This window comes from Anser cygnoides, chromosome 15 (genome assembly GCF_040182565.1).
Source record: "Anser cygnoides isolate HZ-2024a breed goose chromosome 15, Taihu_goose_T2T_genome, whole genome shotgun sequence".
Taxonomy (NCBI): domain Eukaryota; kingdom Metazoa; phylum Chordata; class Aves; order Anseriformes; family Anatidae; genus Anser; species Anser cygnoides.
The window spans coordinates 2,812,680-2,834,033 of NC_089887.1; the positions used below are offsets into that span (position 1 = coordinate 2,812,680).

The 21,354-nt window shown below is 46.1% G+C and overlaps 1 protein-coding gene across 5 annotated transcripts in view; it reads right to left on the reverse strand.

The window, feature by feature from the left end:
- EPN2 (epsin 2) overlaps positions 1–17,113 on the reverse strand; it is a 43,558-nt gene extending 26,445 nt beyond the window's left edge. For 2 of the 5 annotated variants that reach the window (XM_066977750.1, XM_066977746.1), the window contains exon 1: positions 16,953–17,113. The gene's annotated coding sequence lies outside the window, so the exon portion shown is untranslated. Of the gene's footprint in view, positions 1–3,316; positions 3,339–16,505; positions 16,589–16,952 lie in introns of those variants that run through there. The other 3 variants (XM_066977749.1, XM_066977747.1, XM_066977748.1) reach the window with 3 other exon arrangements.
- Between the last annotated feature and the right edge of the window lie 4,241 nt (positions 17,114–21,354).

The window sequence follows — 21,354 nt, forward strand, 5'->3', positions numbered from 1 at the left end:
GCAAGGGCACTGAGCTCTGGCAGGACACGCCACTGGAAATAGCCCTTTGCTGCGAGAACTGAGCGTTCATCCCTCATCCTGCTTCCTGTCTTTTAACCAACTGTGAATTTATGAAAAACACTCTTAGCTTACCAGAATTACGTTTCTTTAAAGGCCAGGGATGAGAGGCCTCGCAAAATACCTTTAAAAGTGCACTATACAGTTAAGTGCCTCAGCTACATGTACACCCATGACCAGAGAAAAAGAAAAGTGTGCTTCATTACTTGCTTTAATTTCATAAGCTTTTGAAAATATCACTAATACCACACACAATATAAGAAAGGTGAATTTTACAGTACATGGAAACAAGTGCCAGTCCTAAATGACACCAACTTTGGCTAACGGAATAAATATAACCAAAGAATCATCACAATCACAACCTAAACCCTCACACAATCAGGGTGCAGGTCCGCAAGCCCATATTATAGTTAAAGAGATCAAAAAGCCAACTACCCTTCCTACATAAAAGCGAGAATCCATTCCGAATGCATGATCAAAACCATACACGGAAAGTCTGGATGTTTTCAGAGACCCCGGTGAATTACCATCTCACAACAAACCACAAGGAAGCACAATGCTCCTGCAGCTTCAGCAAAAATCCGGGTTTGCAGTTTTCACGCTAGAGTTGCAAAGACAGCAGAAAGCAAGACCCGTTGACTGTCGCCACCATCCCTGGCCAACAGCAGGAAAAGCACCCTCAGCTCGGGCAGGTGCCTTTGAAAGATTAAGCAGAGAGGGGAAGGTGGAGATCTTTTGTCTTGCTTGGCTTAGGCGAGCCTTCCAAGCTCTCTCCCCCCTGCTCAGACATTTTCTCTGGTTTATAACTAACTTGTCATCTTTAAATAGATAGAAAAGGAAACGCACAATGCTGTAGACCACAGAGTGAAGCTCCCCTGTGCTCTCAAGGGTTATCTGGAGGGGAATACCTAATTTCCTTTTCCCTCCACGAATAATCCCGATGAATTCTCGTGGTGCTCTTTTAGATTCGGTGTGCAGACAGGAGGAATTCTTGACTGCACTTCTTCTCAACAGCTCTCTCACAAGAGATTAAATTCACTAAGCGAAATCTACATGAGGAAACCATATTTAATTTGCTGAGACTAACTCAGAAATGAGGCCAAGCCACAAAGTCCTTAATAAACTTAGTTCAAAGCAGCAGCCATACAAATCCACCTATATACAGACTTCCAGCAGAATCCATTCAGATCTCAGGAATGCAAAACTCAGCCCGGGGTTTGTCTGCACTGATAAAATGCCCTTCACTTCGAGCCTGGAGGTAAATATATACACAGGCCAGCTAGGTATGGACCAGAAACATATGAAAAGCCTTTCACGTCAAGCGGGCAAGAAAAAGGGTGAAAATTAACACTACATGTAAGAAGTCTGCCAGAAATCTGTTTAAAATTTTAATTAAGTATTAAGTATTAGAGAATATATAAAGTAAACGTCTAATCTGACTTGTAACGTGCGTTAGGTAGCTGTTCTTTTGTGATTTTCAGGCAGTCACCACAGATGTCAATCTGCCTTGAAAAATCCCCCTTTCCACGGAATACATGGAAAGATAACTGCAAGCTTTCACTCTGAGATTCACACTGCGATTACGCAGAGACTCCGCTGGCCACCACGAGAAGGAGCACCCCAACAGCCCCGAACAGCCCCCGAACGGGTCTGCACGAGGCAAGCGCCACCTGGGATATCTGCATCCACCTACGACTTCAAAGGACTGCACGGGAAACAGGAACCCCACAAAGCCACCAAGAGCCTCTGCTGCCCAAGACGCGCCGAAGCAGCCAAGGGAAGTTCCAACACATGTTGAAGCTTTACCCCTATGCTTTATGCTTTTGATGCTTGACCTCCAAGATCCAGCACGCACAAAGAGCCAGGGATCTGCTCTCCTTGATGTCGGGGAGGCAGAGGCAGGCAATCCTCAGGGACCTGTGGTCCAGGGTAAATCAGAGAAACCAGGGCCTGGAGAGCGCTCACTTCTTGCCAGCCTGCAAGGAACAGGGCTAAAGGAAAGCGCTGCCAGTGCTGACTCAGGGAGAAGTTCCCCCAGACAGACAGAAACTCACACCACACCTGCAAGGAGCAAAAAGCGCGCACGCAAACACATCCCCAACCGTCACACTAAGTCAACTTCTACTTCTGGCAACGAGAAAGGATTCGCGTTGCCTGGTGCTCTGAATTCCTACCCTAGGTTTCTTACGGTAGCTTGTTATGCGGACAAATCCAAAACGCTTTTAGAGAGCTTTATTTTCCACAAACGGGAACCAGGAATCATTGACAAATGAAGCATAAGGCTTTATTTAAAATTCAGGAATATAACAACAGGAAAAATGTCTTTGCTGTCACTTTTTCTATACTGGATCCCACAGCGCTAGAGAAATTTTCAAATTCAGTTAATTCTTTCACATGCTTTCTTCCTATTCATAAATAATTCTTACAGAACAACTGCAGACCAAAAGGCTATCATACTGCCTGCGGTGTAACATCCTACTGTAATGCAAACATTGTTCCCGACTCCAGACAGGAAGAGAGGCGACTGTACTTTGTGATGCCTTGGAGAAGAGCGCTAGGAGAAGCAAAGGAGCTTGGCACTACGCAGAAAAGCCAACAAGTAGCACACTTATTAGCTCCCTCTTGCTATTGTGCAGCAGAGAAAACAGCAATTCATGTGAATAAAACAGTGAAATGAAGACGCTGAAGTTACCATCAGTGCCCTTCCTTAACCTTCAAAATTATTTAGGAAATGAATTACAAACATAGATTGGCAAAGGGTTTGGAGAACGGGGTTAACTCCAGAAGAAAGGTTTAATTGCCATTTTACACAGTTTAAACGCTTGTCCTCCTCGGTTAATTTCTGAGAAGAGGAAATGGCTCAAAATTAAAAGTTTTGGAAGCTTTCCACCCTCTTTTACAAATGAGAGAACAAGGTCAGCTTTCACAGACAGCAGGTGGCCAAAGGATTTCTTTATATGAAGAGTTACCGCTGAAAGATACCCTCCTTCAAATCTGGGCACGGTCATCAACGCCGAGGTTTGATTCTGCGCTGATTTTACAGCCATGCCTCAGACCCACAGAGAGAAACTCAGTCCTGCCTGCACGGCCACTTCGCCGTAAAGCAGATTTACGGACACAAATTTGCCTTTTATCCCTACCACCTTTCCCTACTACGCGTCTATTTAAATCAGGAGGGCAGGATTAGAGCTCGGCGGGGAGCTCAGCTCCTTGCTCTGCCTACAGGAAGGGGGCACGGGGCAGAAATCCAGCGACTCACCACACAGCCGAGCACGGCAGAGCTACCAGAAGCAGGACCTGCCCAGGTGGCTGCCGGTGCTGTGAATTTGGCAGCTCCAGGCGCCCTGGCAGCCCGTGGCACAGCTGGAATCGCCGGCAGCGTGGGAGATGCTCCGAAGCGCTGCGAGCAGGGAGAGCCTCGGCAAGAGTCGTGCAGATCAGGGCAAACGATCCAAATCCGACCTGCGCTGGAGGTCTAATTTTAGGATTACAAGCTTCGACAACAGCTCTTTAAAAATAACACATTCCTCCTTCTCTGGCTAGGTCAAGTGTCACCGACAGTGCTAGCTGCATTTTATGCAGCACATCGCTGTTTATTTTTCGGTAGCGATACAGCGAGCGCTGGGTGTGTAATAAGTACGAGAATATTGCAGAATTACAAAACAGCACAAGGTCAAGCCACTGCGCACTGAACCAGAAATTCTAAATGCAAATTAATCCAACACAGCAGCGAAAATACCTACCCGAACTCTCCAAAGGAATTTGTTCTCTGGGGATTACCTACTTGAATGAAAGCACTTCATCTTTCATTCTCAGTAACAGAGGAGAAAAAAAATCACCCAATGCATGCCTTAAAATAAGAAGTAACAACTTGAAATAAACTCAGTGTACCACCAGGTATGTCGAGTCGCATTTTCAACTGAATTAAAGACAGTGGGAGACACCTCTCTCTTTTCACATTTTCCTTTTGGAATAAAGCAGCAAGATAACTGATATCCTTGCCAGAGGCTGTGCCGTAGACTATTACTGATTAGAAAAGTCCAGCCTCGACTCTTAGGCTGCTCAGTGGGTGACAGGGGACTGCCAAAGCCATCCTATCTTCTCTTCCAGCAGCTCAGAGCCCTGACAGATCAGCTCCAATACCAGAGGAGATGCAAATACTCAAATACTCCAATCTGAAAGCTCACAATCGCGTGAGAATTGAGCGTGTAGCTAACATTTTGTACTCCTGCAATTTTAAGATTCAACTGACGAGAACAACTGTAATCTTACGTATTTGTGCTCACCCATCAGACCTGGTATTTTGAGAAGGTACTCGCTGCTTACAATTACACAAAGATTTCATTAACTCCATTCAGCTTGCACTTTATTACTACGAAGCAGACGTCACCATGAGCAGTTTCTCCTATCCACCCACACACCACAGCCGTGCAACCACATTAATAAATTCAATAGGCCAAAGGCAAATGCTCATCATGACACAGAGCAGGGAAAAACATCAGTTTAACTCCCCACGTTACCACTGCTCGAAGCCAAGACACTAATTAATACTTGTACCTTGCAACACGAATTTCTGATGAAAAAAACTGTTCAAAGGACAGCGAGAGATGCAAACCCCTGTTTGTATGTCCAAGACACACTTTTTTTTTTTCTCCAATTAAAATTGTTAAGTGCACAGGCTGCTAACACAAACTACAAGCCTGTAAAGAAACAGGTGGTTGATTTAATTTCTTAAATATCTTTAATATCTTAATATCTTACGTTCATCAATGCCCATTCACAGCGTGCAACTTCTAGTGCCATCCCTCCCACTCACCCTACTCGCACACTCAACTTGAAACACCAACCCAGGGTCTTAATTCAACTGTAACTTAACTGGTGACAACGAACGTGAGGTTACTTCAGTCTTCATAGATTAAGCTACATGCAGGCGTGTGCTCCCCACTAATCAAGCTGGTAGGAAATTCAAAAGTGGCAAACTTGCATCCTAAAATCCTCCGTGCGTGCTGCCGTAGGAGCTCTCTGGCCAAAACTAAGGGGCTTGGTTGGGCTGTGCTGTCAGCAGCCGAGCTCACGGAGAGCTGAGGACGTGGTGCAGGCTGAGCACGGCTCCTGGAAGCTGCCGTCCTGCCCCAAGCCACCTCTGCCCCTCGCGCCACTGCTGCAGACAGTGTGAATGGGCTCAGGGAGCGCATCGGCCCAGCTGGGTTTTCTGGCAGATCGGGTCACCCAACCGATTAATGCCAAGGTCACTCTAACTCCTTTGAAGTACAAATAAGGGAAGTAACATTAATTTCAACAGCAATCTACGGTCACATTTCACGAGGCGAAATGCAAAGCTGCGCCTTGAAGCCCAAATTGCTGGCAACAACGAGTTTAATCCTGGGACTTGCCTTCAACAGGTAACAACCGTAAGAACTGCAAACGGTGGATTTTCTGGGAAATCTCCTGTACCACCTAGCTGCTCCTAACAGCAAGACTCGCTCATTTTGTTTAGAGCTGAAGACAGCCATAGAAAATTGTCCTCTAGTTTTCCAAAATTGGCCAACATGTTAAAACCTGGGTCCTGCCCTTCTTACAGACTGACTGCAGCTGTCTGTCCCATAACGTTAGTCCATCTTTCCCTCTTATTCCTCCTAATCTTTTCGTACTGTACTCACCACTCAAGCTGCCAAAATACGTTTCAAATAACCCTACCTCCACCCTGTCTTCCTACCGGAGCTGACTAATGTTCCTAGCATCGCCACCAGAGCAGGAAAAGCAATCCCACCCCAAGAGCCCTGCCCGGCAGAGAGCACGTGCAGCCAGAGGAGCGGGCGCAGCGAGCCCAGCGGCAGCAGCCTGGATTTAGCTGGGTTGGACTTCCCAAGGAGCAGCACTTGCAAGCACCGCCAGTCGTTTTGCTCTGCTTCTGCACTACCTCAGTTCCTGACTGAGCTCTAAGTGCATCTTTGATGGAATTGAATCACTAAAAGACAAAATAATAAAATCAACTCACTTGATTTTTCCTTGTTACGATGCTTTCTGCTTGCTTCGTTCATACATCAATAAGGATCATCCTATTCCCAAATGCAAATACTTATTATCTTTATTTTGTTGTTATTGTGGAATTAGGAAAAAAAAATCCGGTTTGAAGATAGCAGTGAATCCCACATTCTCCCATGCAGATATGCACCGATTTCCAGCTGTTGTAACGATTCCTCAAGGTTTCTGAACCCATCCTTCAGCATCAATATTCTACCTACTCTCCTATCTGCTCTGGACATTTAGATGGAAAATTGTCTGAGTGGGAATTAGCTTGCTCTTCTCAAAGAGGATGACAAAGACTTGTTACTAAAAAGCATCTGCGCCTGTTTCATTATTAAAGGTCACTTTCTTGCCGTTAGCTCTTGCAGAGAACATGTTATAGGCTCTTCGCTTTGATAGTCCGCATCCAGCAATTCTGTACGTGTCAGCAGGACTCCACACACCCTGTGAGGAGTCCAAAAGGCAGAGGACAACACCTATCGCATGTAATCCAAAAGTCCAGCCTCTGATAGTTCTGACACAGCTGATTATAGCTTGAGACTTTTTTTTTTTAAGCAAACTACAGTGTAATACTACTGTCTGTATAGCCCATAATGCCTGCATCGCCCTGTGGATTATTCTTTTCACCACTTTTTTAATGCAAATTATTAAAAGCACTCTCTTTAGATTTATAAACAGAACAAGAAAGTGACTTAAAAACTCACCCACTCCATTTTCTCTTTTTTTTTTCCAAGCGCATTCCATCTAGTCCAAATGCACAGAAATTCTAGCCCATTAACATCCATCAGCTCACAGAAGGGTAATGAATTCATCAATACTGCTAAAACGCGTGGGTACAGCATCATGCTGAATCATTTAGTAACTACATTTGCCGCAAGAAGAGCTCAAACAACCCGCCTTACGCTGTCAGCAACCATCTTCCTGAAGGAGGGAAACTGAATGTATTAGATCACCCTCGATTTCGTTACCCCTCTTGACGAGGTTGGTAGTGTCTCTACACACCGGTATTTCCGTGCCAATCAAATCCTGTCCGCTGGCGCTGCTGGTGTTCCCCTCCAGACATCAGCTTCCTCAGCCAGGCCACCTGTACTCTTGAGAGAAGCCTTCAATGCTCATTTTTCTGCAAACGACACGCGGACCTGGCTTTCCCCTGCTTGTTAACGCTGAAGTCGGGTAAGTCTGAAGCTGAGTTTTCAGTTTGTAAAGAAAAAAAATAAATAAATAAAACCAGAAGACATATTGTTCCTTCGACACCAGGCTACTGGAATTGTTAGAGCACCACAGACTTGACTCGGGTTTTTCTTTGTTATCTGTTTACAAAGCTATGGAGGGACCACCTTCTCCCTGCAGCTAGAAGTCTTCCCAACAGTGCTAAGTTCTGAACGTAAGAAAGGTAACAGCTCCCAGGATCAGTTGATCTTTGGAGAAAATACATTACTGACAAACATGAAAGTACAACTACCAAAAAAAAAAAAGCCCATTCCTGTGGCTAGGACTACAGGCAGGGTATCACGGGGTAAGAAGAACCCTATTATTGTTGAGTACAATAGTATTATGTTATCGTTCTCACAAGTGAAAGGAAAAGGTATTTATTCTTTTTTTAAAAAGGGAAAAAAAAAAGAAAAAACAGACTTACTAATATAAAGGAACAAAATGACATTCAAACTGTGGATTAGAAACTACCTTGCTTGTTTTGCCTTGTTCAGGTATGCCAAGTCTGGTCGTCTCTGCCTCACAGCAGGTTTTAGAATGATCGTGAGTATATTGCACTGTTGTTTACACTTTCAGTTATAATGGTATCTACTCTAATTAAGTCCAAGAATAAGAAGTGTTTTGTTAAGGTAGCCTTTATAAACCGAGTACAATTAATTCAACACTCAGTAACTCAGCTTCCTTAACACAGACAATGTCTTCGAATACATACACTCACACATGTGTCTACATATCCTTAACTCCCACGGCTTAATTCAATTAATACTATTAAATCTTTAATGCTTAGCTTCAAAGGCTTTTTTTTTTAAATTTTTAATAGCTCTCATAGGTTAGCATGAACGCTTTAAGTCTTTCTACTGTATTTTAAATAAACTCTCTTCTTTCCACTTTGATGTTTGCCTTTCTGACAACCCTCTGCTCTCTGAAGCTCCTGGAACCTTGTTTTCTGCAAAAACGATGACATTACAAACTCAAAAAGATATGTTAATCACTGCGCTGTAATCAGGGATTTTTTCCTCTCACCTGCCCTCTGGGCTGGGAGTTGGCAATGGAACTGCTTTCATCAAAACAATGTGGCAACCCGTAAGGAGGGAGGGTGTAATGGCGAGGGAGGGGACTCTCATTTGCATCTGTTTAGCATGCAAGCAGCAGGCGGTGCTTAATTCTCTTTTACTCTGGTTTCCCATGAAAGGAGAAAATGCGAAAGTCACCGTATTTTACTAAAGCAGCTAAAACAGCAGTTGTGACAAAACACAAGCCCGGTCTCAGGGAGCACGAGGCTCGAGGCATTTAAAGGCACGTCCGTTCAGCGCATTTGATGGGCACTGGAGGTGTTCTTAATTGCAAGGCTTTGCTTGCACCAGCAGCATCGCCATTATAAATTTGATCAGCTAGAGGTCCGGTTTATACACACGTCTGCAGACCCACACGTATATAGAAACAGATGTAATTCACCAGTTTGCTTCGTGGTGAAAGCTCCCCGTGAGCTAACCCGGAGGCAGGTGACAGCAGCGTGCTTCCCTCCTGCCCCTACCCGGAGCGCAGCATCCCCGAAGTCACAGCGCTACCTCCGGGTCCCACCTGCCTGCCACCGCCACCCGCTGTGCTCTGGAGGGAAAACAAAGTCAGTCCTGGTGGCAGATTTAAGCCTTTCTGTAAAGCACGAGCTAAGAGAAAGGACAATCAAGCACTGACCCTCCACCGTTAGAGTTCATTTTTCTTCTGAATTAGAAAAAAAAAGAAATCCCTTTGTAAAATAAAGCTGAAAATCAGCATTCCCGGAGACAGGAAAAGGCGCTATATTACATACGCTATCCAAGCTGACCAAAAAAAAACCACCCAAGCCATGAAAAATCTGGCTCCGTCCCAAGGCACCCAGACACAATTTGGTGCTGGCACGTACGTAGCAAAGACACTTCTGAATTCGGGATGTTCACACCTGCTTCTTTCATTTACACCTGGAAAGCTCACCCTACAAAAACCAACGGGCCGTAGTCAGCAAGTAAGTGACCAGCCCCACATCAAGAGACCCCTCGTATGTTCCAAGCGAAGCACACGCTTACCTCCTCTGCTTGATCTGAGCCATAAGCTGCAGAACAGAAACCCCTCAGGAAGCGTACTAAAACCAGGCTGCTGAAGACAGCCCACAGAACTGTCCTGCCGTTCCTTACGTCTTCACCGGCTCAGCAGCCTGCAACGTAAGCGCAGAGTTACCCCCACGAGCACCTCTCGGCATTACACAGCTGCAGGTAGACACGTGCCACGTTGCGCCTTTTAACGCACACGTAAACACCCTCTCGGAGGCATCATATATTCGAATTATTGTGAAATTAAAAATAAGCAGGCTCTGTAAGCTGGAAGATAGACACAAAAATGTCAAGTATACTACGCAGTGTGCTCAAACCAGCCGGCTAGGCAAAAGGAGATTACTCACTAGTTAGTCAAACGTACCAAAGCCAGACGTTTCAGACTGTCTCCGTGTTCCACAAAGGGGTCAGCAATTTGTAAATCTTAAATGCAACACTTAAGCAGTTCTGCAGACTGAAAAAAAAACCCTCACATCCTTTGAGGATATACCTCAGCGCTTCTCTGCGAGAAAAGTTTCAAGTGCTTTTGCTGTCACAGAAGCATTCATTCTTCAGTTTCCCTAAAATTTAAGAATTCTGAAAACCAAATAAAAACTATTATAAACACTCCTGTACTTTACTTCCTTATTAAATCTTCCCTAGAGAGAGCCAGTAAACATACAAACACAAGTATTTTTTAGACGGGTCACCCAGGTAACAATCTTTTTAAAAAAAATCATCAGAAAGCAGTTGTCTTGCTGAAAAAGTACCAAAAAATGGGCTGCGTAATTACAGTCCAATGCAGTGACAGTCTTCCTGTTCTTCTGAGTAGCACATAAAAATTTCGGCTTTAAGAATATACAGAATATTGTAGAGATTCTCAAAAACTACAACTGCAATATTAAATATTGATTTCTGAACTCTCTTTGCATATCTCTAACAAGAAAAGCACTTGGTGTCACCTACGCTGTTTATCTAAAAGCATTCCAACCGAGGCATTATCTTTACTTTCTGAGAAACGCTCTCCCAAATCAGTAGACAAAGTTTAACTTGCACGAAGCCTGCTCAGCAACAGCAGCAAAGGAATAGTAACACTCCTCATCGCTAACAATCATTTCAAGCCCTTTAAAAATAATAATAAAAATACTGCAAGAAGCAATCATTACAATAAAACCATGCAATAAGCCAGTATTTGCTTGGAAAGCAAATATTTCATGAGATAACAGATGCAAGTCTTATGCTTTCAAATGGTTATTATACACAGAGGTTTTTATCAAACGATGAAATAAATACCTGGGTACGAGCGTTTTAAAGCTTCACCAGATCTTCCCTGGATCTGCAAGCTGCTGGAAATGCACGATTCGGGATCTCTCTCTAAACTGCCATTACTGTTCAGTCTCCAGCAATGTCACAAACTGGAAAGCGTTTCGCTGATTAATTAGCTAACTGAATAATTAAAAACGTTGAAGTTTTTCAAATAATAATTCGAGTGCTTTCCTTTACACACAGCAAATGACAGAGTACCTTCTGCTTGGCCATCAATCAGAGGATGGGCAGGCACATTAAAACAGTTCTACCCAGAAGTGAAGGATGAGGATTCATTAACGATCTTAAATTTTTGCTGATTTTATTAGGCTTGATCGAAAATCTATGTCTTACTGCTATTGTCGCAAGCCTCCTCCCTTGTCCAGAGCTGAATCTTAGTGGAAAGGCAGCAGCACCAGCAACTGGGTCAACAGAATTGGCTGAGAAAATCCTCACTGCTCAAAAAGAGTAACAATCATCAGGAGAATGGCCAAACCAAACCATCGCTTGGGCCAGTTCACCCAGTTAGCAACACGCAACTGGCCACTCGAGTACACATTTCCCATCTGCAAGCAAAGACGTTTAAGGGAATCTTTCATACTTCTGTCTCAGGGGAGGAAGTTGCCTTTAAAAATACTTTGTTTTGCCTTTCCCTAAGGAATATCAGAACCATATACCAATTATTTTAGTGGGTTTTTTGTCCGTGAGGTCCAACAAACAAAGGTCTTATTTGTGAACCGCACAACCCTTACACCAGTGAGCAATTACTCATGCGATTAGTCCCAATGAAGTCAGAAGAACTGTTTGAGAAAGAAATTGCTTGCCAACCTAAGAGTTGCACAATCAGAAAAAAAAATACATAACAAAAACACAGAGGGGGATAAATTGCATCTGACAAAAAATACAATCAAGAAATAGCTGGTGACAGATTGTTATTTAAGTACAAGGAAGTGATTTAAACAGTCAGGAGCAGTTGTAATAAGATTATACGATTCTCTATTAAGATTCTTAAAATGTCTTTGTTCTAGCAAAGCTATGAAAAGACCGTTGCCCTTGTAAAGGTTCAGAAACTACCAAATTGATGTTAAAGCTAGAAATTAATATGATTTCAAACCAAGTAAAGGAAAAAAAAAAACAACAGAGCATCCCTAGCATCATTAGCACCTATGTCACCCACGCTTGTAGTTCTAACTAGCATGGGCACGACGTACATTGGGGGATTTCACCGTGGCAGAACTCAACCAGACCGAAGAGACCAACACACAGAGTACAGAGCTCACTCCGCTTCTGTCTCTGCTTCTTAAATAATGAAAGCCACCGGCCTGATTTTTAGGAGACGTTGCGTTACGTAAGTGACATCTTCAAAACTGCAGGAACGTCTTCCCAAGCGAGGTGAACTCAAAGTTTGGCTGTTGAATTTCTCCAAGGAAACGGACGTGGCATTTTGTCCACGATCCTCAGACCGCGCTGCCTGTCCTTAAGTAGTCACTTCGGGAAAAACAGGCCAAGAAAGTGGCCGCGGGTTTAGCTATGGCTACACGGAACAACCACCAAGGCAAGCTGGTCTTCTGATCTGTCTCGTGGAACAGACGTAAAACATCTCCAGGTAAGGTTCCCAGAATGTTTTTAAACAGCTTGAAGATTCAAAAAAAGGATTGGTATGGCTTAATTTGAAAAAAAAAAATGTTAAATGATGCATTGTAAGACTAAAAAAAGCAAGTGATTCACAGATTAATGTTTTACTGTAAGGAGTAAGAACAGAAATTTCCATTGGAAAAGAAACACACACAAAAACACTGGGTCTAAAGGTGATCAAATCTGAGCCATGGGAAACATGTATATGACCCTACTGGAGACAGGAACTGGGACTGCTATTTAAATAGGCACTAAAATAGATGCATATGTGTGCAAAGTGCAAGGTAATTATGGTGGCAAGAAAGCACGTGGAGATAGAGGGGGAGATAGAGAAGACAAAAGACAGGTTTGTACCATTTCTAGAGAAGCAGACAGCATTCAAGCGTTCTCCCGTCTAGGCCACCCTCCGAATCCATTCTGCTTTTCATGCCTTGTAAATTTGGTATTTATTACACAGTTACATGACTGAAGACTCAGCAACTGTAGACTACATTAATAAAACAGCACTTGGAGGAAAGACGGGAGCAGCCAACGCCGTGGAAGAGAACCGCATATATCAGAAGAGAGCTCACGCAAGAATTTCCACTAATTACTTTAGGCAGTTCGGGGACCTACGTTCCTGACCGTGGAAGGAAAAACATGAAATGAAACGAAAATAAACCGCACGCAACAGGACAACAAAACTCCTGAGTCCGAGATTTTTGAGAACTTTACCCAGCCACCTCCACCATAAAGCCAAGATAAGGAGAGCCTGCGAGGCCGAGATGCCGCCAGCCCCGGGCCGGGACTGGTTTCCCCCAGCCGTGCGGCTGGAGCCAGCTGTGCTCACGCTGCCAGCGGGGACCTGCCGGCGCTGGGCTCTGCTCCGTGCCCTGCTCGTGTTTCCCCACCTGGAAAGAGCCGGCTTTTTCAAGTCACTGTGCAGCCACGGCGTAAGCAGCGTGAACGGACCACCTCTGACCTTGAACGCGAGCTAGGCGAGGAACGAGATAGAAGCATTTATGTTAACAGCCCCGGGTGACATGAGAACAGATAGACACACCAGTAACAATTAACACCACGCAGGGCGTTGGGGCTGGGATCAATTTTTAAGTTCGGTTTTGGCAGCTACACCAAAATATTTGGGCTAATAATTACCTATACTGAAGAAAAGCATTTCACTAAATATAGTCTTACCAAAATGAAAAAAATTTAGTATTTCCATATAAAAATGCAATGGTATTGGGGCTAGAAAACACAAAAATACTTCAATATTAATTTTCTGATTAGTATAATCATTCACACAAACTCCAGTCTGAGATATTTACATGCATCTAACTTCACGTGGTAACTCCGAACATGTGCAGTACAGTTTGATGGCACTCAGCCTCAGCAATTTAATTTTCCCTCTCCTCAGAAACTAAATCCAACTTCTGATCGCTTGCAGACTACTTTGCCTCATCAACAGCTTAGACCACCTTCAAAAAAATCATACCCCACACTTGAAAACCCAAGCCAAAATGTCATTTGCAAGACGTTAAATAAGCCAATAACAACTTTCTACAAATTTCTGCCTCCCGCATCACCCCTCAAGAGGCTCAACTGCTACGGCCACATAATTTTAGATTCATCCTGCAGCTTACGGCCTGGGAGTTCACTTATTCTGTTATACAAGCATTCTAAATTTATTTTTCACCCCACAGAATAGGAAAGCAATCCTATCCCAGCCATCAAGACTGATTAATGCTGCGATTTTTTGTAAGGTCTGCTATTCAGCACGTAGCAGTATGCAACCAAATTGACGTATGGCAATGCTAGCAGACCTACAATTAGAACTGGGAGGTTTTATTCTAAAGGACAGCACGCATGTTGTTCTCCTCCACGGCGTCTCATGCTTTCTTAATGAGCAGCTAGGCTACTGAAATACACAAAAAACCACTGCTCTTTGAAGCACTTAAGACAGCAGGACACTAGTACGTTTCGATACTTTCCCTGCACAGATCAGAGCAAGGCAAAGGGGGGAAAAGAACATTACAGGCATTCATACAAACCAGACACCTTTCATTTTCTATTAGCAAGATCCCAAGAGACAATTCAGCAAGCTGCAAATATGGCACTGGAAGGCTAGGAAGTTGTTTCCTGAGTACCACTCATTACACAAAGATTTCAGAGTAACTCACAGTCTTCTCGGCCAGGCAAAACCAATAGCCACTTCCCCCTCCTACACACGAGACCCATGAAGAGCAACATCACGAATATCATAGCTATTCGGTAATGTATTTCTCCTAAGACAGATTAAAATCTAATGATTCCTTAAAAAAAAAAAAGCACCAATTTCTCTACCCAGCAAGACTATCAGCATTTTTATGAAGTAACAAATTAGGCCTTTGGCATTTTACAGCAGCGATCCAAGATTTGAGGCTTCTCAAAAGCTCCAAGTTTTAAAGCAATCAAACGTCTGACAGCTGGAATGAAATTAGCATGATTAACCAGTTATGTAAATAACGATGCGGTCAGTACAAGCACAATTCATTTACGCTCATTGCATTATACAGCTTGCACTGGACACCAGATGTTTGTCAACTATTCATTAAAAGTGACTGTAAGAATAATGGACGTGAAAAACACCACGAGCACTACCATCCGGGGCACCTGACAGCCAGGGCTCAGATCAGGGCTCTCCTACTAGTACAGGACAACAAGGCAACTTCTAGATAAGCCTTTTATTTCCCAATTATCACCCAAAGCTATCCACCTCCTACCTAAGGAACAGGTCTTTTTTTTTTTTCCTCTTTTTTTTTTTTTTCCCTTCTTCCTAAACAGAGAGGTCCAGCCTGCAAGAATCTTCATTTCTTAACGGCGGGCGTTATTTTTCAGCTGTCAGCACACAGAGAAGTCTGCTAACCCAGGCTGCCGCGTAGGAGAACCGTCGTCACGGCAGGATGATGCCGCATAGTTGCTTTATGACATCAAGGAAGTTGCAATCAGCAGCAGCAAGTCAAACTTCCTGAAGTATAACTTGCCGTCAGCTCAGCCTTATCAGAATCCGTCTTCAGGAATGCACACTCATGGTTAATTTGTACTCGGTAATTTTTGATAACGTGGTTAAATATTTAATATACGGCAGATTATCTTTAAAACTCTGTCTAGCTAGTTTACCGTGACCCCGAGTTTGCAAGAGAAAATTTATCAGAAGTTGTGATTCTTCACAATGAAACACTATACGTGAGCCTCTTTGGAAATAATGTATCTGGGAATCAGCCAAGACAAACATATTTAGAAGCACTTCCTAAACAGGCCCTATTTTGCTGAAGATATCGTTATGATGTATTTGTATTTTAATTAAAAATCGCTCTAACATCTTGTATTTTAAACCTTAGCAATCCAGTTTTCTCTGACCTTGTCTTGCATAAAACACAGCAATACAGAATTATGCAAGAGTTCCATATTACCATAAAATATGTATTACAGTGGAGAGAATAATAAAACTGAACCTTGTGGCCTGATTTGCATTTTGAACTCCTAAAGTCAGTCTCCACAGCCTGCAACACCCGCAACATGGCTTAGCAGTCAGAACAAGTACTCTGCATCTCCCGGTGAAAACGTAGGATTCGGGGCATTTGCTTAAAAAAAAAAATACCAAAAAGCAGCACGTCCAATTCGTGGGGATTTTAAATACAACTCAGCTCTCTCCAGATCAGCGATAAGGAAGGGGAAAGGGGGTTGGGGGGGGGGGGAGCGTTACACGCCCCTTGGCCAAATAAAATCGAGACCAAATATCTGCTATCGATACGCCTCGCAGCTTTAAAATCGGCACGGCTCATTGTTGGCAGCCTGCAATAATCCCCGTGCAAATACAATTCACAGCTGCGATACCGATTAATACGGCACGCTAAGTGCTCGAGACCGATCCGTAGCATCGGATCTAGCGCGGGCAGGGCGTTAAGAAGAGAGGGGGGGAAGAAAAAAAAAAAAAAGGAAAATCTCAAATGGATTTAAAAAAATAAAATACATGAGAGCAGCATTCCGCATGCGTTGGTGAACCCGGGCTCGGCGCCCCTCAGGGGGATGCGGGGCCGAGAGGGGGGGAGCGGGGCTGAGGGGGCTGGGTCTTGGGGGGTCGGAGTTTTTGGGGTCTGGGGGTTTTGGGGTCGGTCCCCCCCCCCCCCCCAACGGTTCCCCCACAGCGTTCCCGGCCCGGGGGCGGCCCCGGGGCGCAGTCACCTTTCCCGGCAGCTCCTGGCAGTGCCTCCTGCTCGCAGCCGGGGCTGCCATGATGGCCAGGAACTGTTGCTAGCGACCTAATGGAGACAACAAAGGCCGCCCCGGCCCCGCGGGGGGCTGCCAGCGCCGCCGCCACCCCCCCCCGGACACCCCCGGACGGACGGACGGGCCCCTCCCCAGCCGCCCACCCCCGGCAGGGCCCGGCCCGGCCCTAACCCCGCCGCCGGGCCCCGCTCCCCGCCGCGGGGAGGCCCCGCAGCCCCTGAGAGAGGGGGTGGGGGGGGCCCTGCCCGCACCCCAACCCACCCCCCAGCCCCGGTTCCCCGCGGCTGAAGGGGAGAAGGCTCCGGGGAGAGGGGGGAAACGGAGGGGTGGGAGAGGAGGGGAGGAAAAACGGGGGGCTTCCTCCGCCGCCCCCCGCGCGCACCCCGCGGCTCCCGCACTGACCTGGCGCTGCGTGCTGAGGGGGGGGGAGCGGGGAAGGGGCTGCGGTGTCGCGATGTGGCGGTGTCGCGATGTCCCGGTGCCCGGCCGCCGCCGCCGCCGCCGCCGCCTCTGGCTGGGTTTGACACCCACACGCACCATCCAACATGGCGGCGGCCGGGGGGGTGGGGGGGGCGGCGGAGGAGGCGGAACCGGCGGCCGAGCGCGGCCCCGAGGCGCGGCACCGGGCCGCGCGCGGCGGGGAGAGGAGCGGGGGAAGGGGAAAGGGGATAAATGAGGGGGGTAGGGGCTGCGCTGCAGGTCCCCGCTGCCTGCTGTGGGGCCTCTACTTCCTCACGCTCCTCTCCTTCATCGCCCTCCTCGCCCTCCTCTCCCCTCAGCCGGCCATGGCGGGCCGCCCCGCAGCGCCCTCTCCTCACGGCCCGGCCCGGCCCGCCCTCAGGCCGCGACCCCCCTGCCTCGAGGGCGGACATTTCCTTCTCCTCAGGAGGCGGCCGGGCCCCCAAGGGACCGCCATCGCTGCCCGCCGCCCCTGGGGCACCGCGCTCCCCTCGTCCCCCCCCTCAGGATGGGGTGCAAAATGATGGCATTTGGGCATTTAGGGATGGTTCTGGGTCGTGCCCCCCTCACGATGAGGTGCAAAATAATGGCACTTTGGCATTTAGGGATGCTTCTGGGTCATTCCCCCTCAGGTTGGGATGCAAAACGATGGCGTTTTGGCATTTAGGGACACTTCTGGGTCATCCCCCCTCATGGGATGCAAAAGGATGGCACTTTGGCATTTAGGGACACTTCTGAGTCATCCCCCCTCACGATGGGATGAAAAATAAAAAAGTCATTTTGGCATTTAGGGATGATTCTGGGTGGCGGTGGGGAGTGTGTGTTAACGGAGCTGCAGGAAGACCTCGGTGGTCACGCCAAGGGGAGCTGCGCTGCGGTGGTGGGAGCGTGGCAGGAGGAGCCGGGCAGTCTGCAGCTCGCCTTCTTTTCATTTGGGAGCAATGACCAAAGCAGTGCCCCGGATCATAGGTTGGGAGAGGTCTCCTCGTGGTTCTCTGAGTGTTTGTTCCCATCATAAAACCGTGAGACAATTCGAGGAAACGGGACGTGGCTGTTCTGGAGACAGCGAGGGTCGGTGCAGGTCAGGAGGGAAGCTGGCTAGCAGGACTCATATTAGCGCGGCTGGCTCCAGGTAGCACTACTGGTCATTTAAAACCCAAATTCCTGAGGAATCTTGCCTTATTAAAGCACAATAAGACAAAGGGAAACAGAGCAGAATCCAGCGCATACGGCTGTGCTTTTCAAATGAGAGGAAGGCCAGGCCACGCACTCCAAACTTACAGCCCAGCCCTTCTTCCCTCGGAGCTGGTAGCAAAATTCCCACTGACCTCAATCTGAGAAGGATCGAGGTTTAAATACTGAAGAACATGGACTGCAGCAAAGCAGAGTAAGCTGCATTAAAAGGAACTTGTTTTAGAAATGCTGCAAGTCCAAATGCTTTGAATACCATCTGGTAGCTGGGAAGCCAAGTCTTCTGCAGCTAGCTGCAACAGTGGCTTAGCTGTTAACCTTGAGCTAGGAGAGCTAAGCAGAATGAAATTCGGGGTGAAAAAATAAAGCATCTGCAAGCATCTGACGCTATCAGCAGGAGCTGAAAGAATACTTCTCCCTTTTTGTCTTTAGAAAAAGCAGCAATGGTGGAAACCTAATGTTTCTGTGCGTGTTCATTAATCCTAATGATTAGGTGCTGACAGCTCTAAAGAACAAGAAAAAAGCTCTTGTTTAAAATAAAATGTGCAGAATAAGAGTGTTCCTGCTGCCTTCTCTCCTGCCTACCTGCCTCCCAGGTCTGGACAGACAACTCTCAGAAACAGGTGGGAGCTTCTTCTCCGCTTCCAGCTCCATCCCAGGCGTTTCTTGCGTTCTGTCTACAGTGCAAATGTACAAATAAACGAACCCAGCAAAGAACTCCTACAGCTGGCACACCTGTATCAACAAGACTATTTTCTATCAACCAGATCAAGTCACTCAGCGTGGGCAAAACAAGCCACCCAAGTAAAACTAAGCTCTTTTTTATTACACTTGTGTTAACACCTTAAATCACGGTGTTTGTGCTAGGCTGGCCGTGTTGCCCAAATCAATACAGCTGCACCAGGAGAGATTTGCCCAGGCCGCAGTGGGACGATCCCTTCTGGCGGTCTCCTGAGGACACCCACAGTGGGCACAGACTCTCTGCAGTGGATCTATGGCCCTTCTTGCATATCAGCCACAGCAGGTCACTGCTACTTGTCCTGTGAGTTTAAACCCAGGTGCTAGCGTAGCAAACGTTCCTTCCCAGTTCTGTCCTCTGAACAGGCTGTACCACGCCTTGGATGTTGACCCGTGACACTCTATCAGGTTGTTCACAGCACGTTTCAGTTGTGTTGGCAGAGCCAGAGTTCAAGGCCATTATTGCAACACGAGTTCAGCATCAGAAGCCGATAACCATGGCGTCTCCCCAGTAACTGCTTCGGCAGCAGAGCAGTCCGCATGGAGAAGGCAGATGGAGGCAGCGAACCCCACGAGTGGGAGTAAAGGGGCCTCCATGCCACAATGAGCACAAGGATAACAAGAGGGGCTGCAGCGCGATGCCCGGTATGCAGGAGACTCTTCCAGCAGAGACGAGGCAGACGCAGCCTCTCCCAGCTCTGCCCGGCCACGGCTGCCCTCCTAGCTAACCTAGCAAAGAGCGGCTGCCAGGAAGCCCCAGGAGGGCCTGTTCCACAGCCATAATGTGAATATCGCCCACACAGCAACTGCCGCCACGTGGGGCTGAGCACACCACTAATTAGCTAATGAGTTTGTTCCAAATGTCTGGCCACAGTGTGACTGACAACAGGAACAGCACTTGAGAAGCACTGAACAATGACAAGTACATTCGTCTCTTCTCGGTGACCCCAGCCCCGCATTAACAAATAGGTCACAAACAACAGTGCTTTACAGTGATCTAATCCTCCAGCCATATGTCGGCTGACCGAAAAAAAATACAGAAAAAAAGCTGCACGGAGAATGCCAAAAAGCTCTGCAAAAAAATTCTAAGGAAAACTCGATAAATATATCCCTGCAGTTTGAAATTTGATTTCCTCACTCTATTGTTTCTCATTTCCTGAGAGCTGGCTTGGAGGATCACATTTTCTGCTTCTGTCTCCAGTGCTTGTAACCAAACAAGACTGAATCTCATTATCCTGATGCATGGCTCTAGCTGCATGCAATTCAATCTCTAAATCACAGTCATTTTTGCTCCATTACCAATTTCCCTTCCCACTCCTAACCTATAGGTCTTCAAAGGAATCAATTCAAAAATAGACTAGCATCATCTAATGAAGGTGTTTAATGTTCGGCATTTAACTCGTTATTAAGCAGCCAAGCAAGAACCTGCTTGATGTATCAGGAGGTTGGGCACCCTCCGCTCGTACTGATTCCAGTGGGAGCCTGCATTTCTCAGCATCCCTAGGAAGTCAGAAGCTCCTGCATGGGGTAAAATAAGGACTCGAGTCCTTTAGCACCCAGTCTTGGAAATCTGCTAACTAAATGAGAATATGGGCAAATGCAGTCATTATTGGCCTCAGAGCCAAAGAAGCAAGACATTTCTCAGCAAGCACAGTCTCTCTTCTAAATTTTCTGAGCCATCTGCATATTGCTGACAGTGATATGGAATATATTCAGATTTATACGAAGCGATGTTCACCTCAGATTATTCCCTCCTGGAGTCGTGAATCTTTAGCTGAAATATGCAAAGTCTGAGTTACACTGGTGTCTGCTTTAACTGGATGCATGGATCCACAGGGTCAGCAGCCACACCACATCTATAGGGTTTGTCTAAAAGCCGAGGAGGACCGAAATAAGTTTATTTCCTATCAGATCTAGTTTGGTTTAGATTATTTTCTTTAAACATCATCTACATTTTAAATAAGTAGAGTTACAAAGAGCAAAATCAGGAAGATGAATAGGGAAGAGTGGGCCCAAATAAACCCATGCCTGAGCTCAGCTGGAAACAACCCAAGTTTAATCAAAATAGAGCACGTTTACAGCCAGCATGATGGTTTTAGTTTCATTTGTGATGCAGACAAACTTGTAGAACTGTTTCCACTACTAAACGTTCATTCTGACAAGTTCAAAATTAATACACCTCTAATATGGGCTTTCAAAACAGACCTTTTCTGAATACGTTAGCAGATTCATGAAAAGAGGAGAGAGAATGCAAGCCCAGCACATTGTTTTTCTCAAAATGAATACGCAGTGACAGTGCAAGAGGCGGTGACATTTGAAATGTGCTTAGTTCTAGTAATTACCAAGTGGTGTGTTTCTTTAGAAGCTTGGGCCCTTCTCTTCTGTGGGCACCTTCCCTCATTCCTTTCTCCTTACT